Raw genomic sequence first — 6,034 nt, forward strand, 5'->3', positions numbered from 1 at the left:
TTTTAGGAAGATTTTATGGTCATGTTTTCAGGGCCTGGAATGATTTTTTTAAAGAGCTTTCATAAAATAAAGTCAAATCGATGGAAATTTAGGAAAATTATCAAAGGAATAAAGGCACATTATTTTAACATAAACACTAAAAAGTCTGGAAGAGTTCATAATGAAATAAAAATTGTCTTGCTGCACCAATTCCTACCCCAGGCTTACTCCCTAGGCAATAACTTTAAATTTTAAAAAAATATTTTATTTTTATTTTTTTTAAGATTTCACTTATTTATTTGACAGAGAGAGAGCGAGAGAGCACAAGCAGGGGGAGCAGCAGGCAGAGGGACAGGGAGAAGCACCCCTTGCTGAGCTCAATCCCAGAACCCTGGCATCAAGACCTGAGCCCAAAGCAGATGCTTAACTGACTGAGCCACCCAGGAGCCCGTTAAGATTTTAAGTCATCTCTGCATGCAACGGGGGGCTCGAACTCACAACCACGAGATCAAGAGTCACATGCTCTTCCTAAATTTTTTTAGCAAGTTTTTTTTGGGGGGGGGGTTTCTTTCCTGATAGTTTCCTCCATATTTCTAAATAACATGACTGCATATACTATTTATTTTCATTTTAAACATCATCTGACTTCCTGCTTTCATAGATGAAGATTTCATTCACTTACACCTACATTTTCACTTCTCTCCATCCTCTTAATATAGTAGTTTACAGCACTTTATTTTTTCTATTGTTACATAAGTTAGGCTATACTGCGGTAACAAACAATCCAAAAAACAACACTAAACAATCACTGAAGTCTGATCCTCACACTAGGTTTCCATTGCCAGTTGCCTGGGGGGTTCTGCTCCACACCTCAGTGATCATCCTCTTTCTAGGGCCCAGAAGGCATAGCCACTGTCATTAATGTAAATCACTTATGGCTATTAACCTCCCTCTTGCTGCCCATTGTTTTAGGAATCCAAGCTTAAGCCCATCAGAGGTTGACAAACCCTGTGATGATAGTTATTAACAAGTTCAGGGGCAGACGATGACCCATGGGGACCCCAGCAAGACTGAAAGCAAGGATTTTTAGTTTATGTCTTTCCCACTGGATGTGAATATGTATGTATTATAGTGATTGCTACAAGCAGCCTTCTTACAATCACAGGAGAAACCAGCCCTAGGATGAATTGGACACTTTACACGGTGAAAGGAGGGGCCAAAGCAACTGCAGCCTTCATGAAATTATGCAGCTGCTGAAATCAACTAACCTGGCAGCACACACTGTGTTTCAATGTCCTATTGTGTGAGATAAGACATTATTTTATTGTGTAAGCCAGCTTGTTAACATGTTCTTGAAAGCTCTTGGATACCAAATACTTTTTCATTTTCTTTCTCTTTAAAGAGAGAGGGAGGGTGAGAGTGCAGGCAGGAGTGCACCTGTGCAGTGGGGGCTGGGTGGAGAGGGGAGGCAGAGGGAGTCTTTGAGAAAGTATCTTAAGCAGGCTCCACTCCCAGCACCGACAGCGGATGCGGGGCTCAATCTCACGACCCCGAGATCATGACCTGAGCCCAAAACAAGAGTCTGACGCTTAACCAACTGAGCCACCCAGGCGCCCCCACCAAATACTTTTTCTTAATTATATTCTTGTGTAAATGATTTAAGTTGCTCCCTTGTAAGCCCAAACATGTATCTCCAGGGTTCATGACCTTACATCTGGGAAGTTAGATAAAAATCAGCTTCTTAATCCTGACTTCTCCACTCTCTGACCGGAGGTCAGCCTCTCTGGTCAGTAACATTCTTTCCTGAGTAAGAGAGGAAAGGGGATGTCAATTTTTATAGAATGACAATTTTGTGCTGGGCACTTTGCTAGAGGCTTTAAAACACAATCTCATTTACTCGGAACAACTCTGTACCTGTGACATAGGTGAGGAAACTGATGATCAGAGAAGTGAGGTCACCAAGGAGTAGGTGGCAGAGCTGGGGTTCGAAGCAAGGGAGTCTATGGCGAAGCCAGTGCCCTTAATCACGGCACTCTTTTGTCTCTTTCCCTTACCTTCAGTCAGGTCACTAGGTCCAAACCTCTCTCTGAGGTTCCTTTTTCTCTGGAAATTATCCCACTGGCTACATCATATCTGAGCTCTCCCTGCCCTCCCTCCCCAAGCAACCTTCCTGAGTGCGTTGTTCTTTCTGCCTTGCCAACCAATGTCACTCAGGCTCGACACTAATACCACTCAGCCATATGTATCTTTACTCCCCGGGCAAAAAAGGAGCATCCGACAGGCATTTCTGGCCAAGTTAGATTACTCTGCATACAGTCATGGAGTTTACTAACTTTTCAGGATCTCCCCTTTGGAACTTCCCTAAAATAGAAGAAGATATTTTTAAAGTCATGGGATTAAAAATCGGATTTTAATTACAAAATGTTTCTGGAGGAGTATCTTGGCATCTCTCAACCACTCCTCCTAGTGGCTCCCCACTTGGATTGCTCCCAAGGATGTCTTTTCCTAGGCTCAGAAAAAGCATTTAACAATATCTTGTGAAGCATGCTTTTGGTTAAGCAAAGAAACTTTCATACTGTATGGCTAGAAGAGTCCTCAAGTCATTCTTACAATATACCATGTTCTTCAAAATCACACTGAATATATCAATAGAATAAAGGATGAAAATCACGTGATCATCTCAATAGGCACAGAAAAAACATTTGAAAAAATTCAATACCCTTTTCATGATAAAAATGCTCAACAAACTAGGAATAGAACAGAGCTTCCTCACTCTGATAAAGGACATCTATGAAAACCCCACAGCTAACATCATACTCAGTGTTAAAAGACTGAAAGCTTTACCCCTAAGATCAGGAACAAGACACTTTTATTCCATATTGTACTAGAGGTTTTAAGCTAGGACAATTAGGCAAGAAAATAAAATAAAGGACATCTAGATTGGAAAGGAATATGTAAAAATATTTTTATTTACAGGTGATATGATCTTGTATAAAGAGAATCAGAAGGAGTCCACAAAAAGTAACTATTAGGGCTAATAGTTCAGTAAAGTTTCAGGATTCAAAACTGATACACAAAAATTAATTGCACTTCTATGAACCATCAATTAAAAAATCCAAAATGGGGGACGCCTGGGTGGCTCAGTGGTTAAGTGTCTGCCTGCAGCTCAGGTCATGATCCCAGAGTCCTGGGATTGAGTCCCGCATCGGGCTCCTTGCTCATCAGAGAGCCTGCTTCTCCCTCTGCCTGCTGTTCCCCCTGCTTATGCTCTCTCTCTGACAAGTAAATAGATAAACTCTTTTAAAAAAATAAAAGAATAAATAAGAAATCCAAAATGAAATTAACAAAGCAATTTCATTTAAAAGAGCATCAAAAAGAAGACAATACTTAGGAGAAAATATAACAAAAAAGTGCTAAATTTATACTCTGTAAACTTCAAAACATTGTTGAAAGAAATTAAATGGAAATAAGTGGAAAGATATAAATGGAAATAAATGGAAAGATATCCTGTGGTTTATGGATTGGAAGACTTATTAATATTGGTAAGAGGGCAATAACTTCCAAATTGATCTATAGATTCAATGTAATTCCTTTCAAAATCCCAGCTGTTTTTTTAAAATAGAAATCAAGGAACTGACCCCCAAATTCATATGGAAATGTAATAAAATAGCCAAAACAATCTTAGAAGAACAAAGTTGAAGACACTTCCTGATTTCAAAGTTACTATAGGGCCCCCCCGGGGGGCTCAGTCCTTAAGCAGCTGCCTTCAGCCCAGGTCATAATCCTAGGGTCCTGCGATCGAGCCCTGCATCGGGCTCCCTGCTCATCAGGGAGCCTGCTTCTCCCTCTCCAGCTCCCCTTGCTTGTGTTCCTTCTTTCGCTGTCCCTCTCTGTCAAATAAATAAATAAAATCTTATAAAAAGTAACTACAAAACTATATAGTAAATAAGACAGTGTGGGCACCTGGGTGGCTCAGTTGATTTGGCATCTGCCTTCGGCTCAGATCATGATCTCAGGGTGCTGAGATCAAGTCCCACATTGGGGTCCCTGCTCCTTGGGGAGTCTGCTTCTCACTCTGCCTCTGCCTCTTTCTCTCTCTGTCTCTCATGAATAAATAAATAAAAATCTTTAAAAAAAAGACAGTGTTGTACTGGCATAAGGACAGACATACATCAATTGAATAGAATTGAGAGTACAGAAGTAAATGCTCACATTTATAGTCAAATTATTTTTGACAAGGGTACCAAGACAATTCAATGGAGGAAAGAATAGCCTTTTATCTTTTTTTATTCAGTTTTATTTAAATTCCAGTTAGTTATCATACAGCATAATATTAATTTCAGGTGCACAATACAGTGATTCAGCACTCCATACAACACCCGGTGCTCATCACAAGTGCCCTCCTTAATGCCCATCACTTATTTAACTGATCCCCCCCCCACCTCCCCTCTGGTAACAATCAGTTTGTGGCACTACTAGGTATTTACCCAAAGAATACAAAAATACTAATTCAAAGGGATGCATGCACCCCAGTGTTTATAGCAGCATTATCTACAATAGCCAAATTATGGAAATAGCCCAAGTGTCCATCAACTGATGAATGGATACACACACCAAAAAGCATGAATAGCTAAAGAAAAAAATAGATAACTTGGATATCATCAAAATTAAAGACTTGTGCTTCAGAGGATACCAAAAAGAAAGTAGAAAGACAATACAAATAATGGGAGAAACATTTTGCAAATTATATGTCTGATAAGGGACTTGTACCTAGAATATATAAAGAAGTCTTACAACGAACAGTAATAGACAAATAACCCAACTTACAAATGGGCAAAGGATCTAAACAGATGTTTCTCCAAAGAAGAAATATACATAGTCAATAAGCACATGAAAAGATGCTTGGCATCAGTAGCCATCAGGGGAATGCAAATCAAAACCACAATGTGATGCTACTTCCCAAACACTAGGACAGCTATAACCAAAAAGTCAGATAATAACAAGCACTGGTAAGAACGGAGAGACATTGAAACCTTTGTATGTTGCCGATAGGAATATAAAGTGGTATGGCTGCTTTGGAAAGAGTTCCTTGAGATGTTAACCATCGTGTTGCCATACGACCCAGCAATTCTACCCTTAAGTATATACCCAAAAGAAATGAAAACAGATGTCCCCACAAAAACTTGTACACGAGTGTTCATAGCACCATAAATTATAATAGCCGAAATGTGGAAAGCAACCCAAAGTCCATCTACCGATGAATGTAGAAACAAATGTGGTATACCCATACAATGGAATATCATTTGGCCATAAAAAGGAAAGAAGAACTGATACATGCTCCAATACGAATGAACTTTGAAAACATTATGCTTAAGTGAAAGAAACCAGTCAAAAAGGACCACAGATTGTATGATTCCACTGATATAAAATGTCCACGGTCAGTAAATCCATAAAGACAGTACATTAATGCCAGGGTCTGGGGGGAAGTGGGGCAAGTGATTGCTAATGGGTATGAGGTTTCATTTTGGGGTGGTGAAAATGTTTGAAAATTGTAGTAATGGTCGCACAGCTCTGTGAATATACTAAAAGCTGTAAATGGATGGATTGTATGGTATGTGACATATCTCAATAAAGTTGTTAAAAATCAGGCTAACAAAAAGCTTATTGGAGGTGGGCAGAGAAAGGGAGAGGCAAGCTATTCTATCTGTGTCTCTTCTGGGAAGTTCGAAGGCTTTCCTCGATTAAAATTTCTTCCAGAACACTTGCCTTCCCTGCAACCCTACTTTCACCAACCCATTTTCTTTCGATTCATGTGCCTTGATGGGTCTTCCATGGTGCTAGTGCCACCAGCACCTTCCTTGGTGGGGAGAGGGAATGTACAGTTAGTCAGGTATTTGGATTCTTTGCTGTGTTCTGTCCTAGAGGAGCTATCTGTTTGTCTGGGTAAGGATAGTGCACTGGACCAATTTCTGATCTAAATCCAGGAAAAACTCGACCGGATATGTAATGCTACCTTTATTATTTTTAAAAGATTTATTTATTTCCGAGAGAGAGA

Source organism: Ursus arctos, chromosome X, assembly GCF_023065955.2.
Source record: "Ursus arctos isolate Adak ecotype North America chromosome X, UrsArc2.0, whole genome shotgun sequence".
Lineage (NCBI taxonomy): Eukaryota > Metazoa > Chordata > Mammalia > Carnivora > Ursidae > Ursus > Ursus arctos.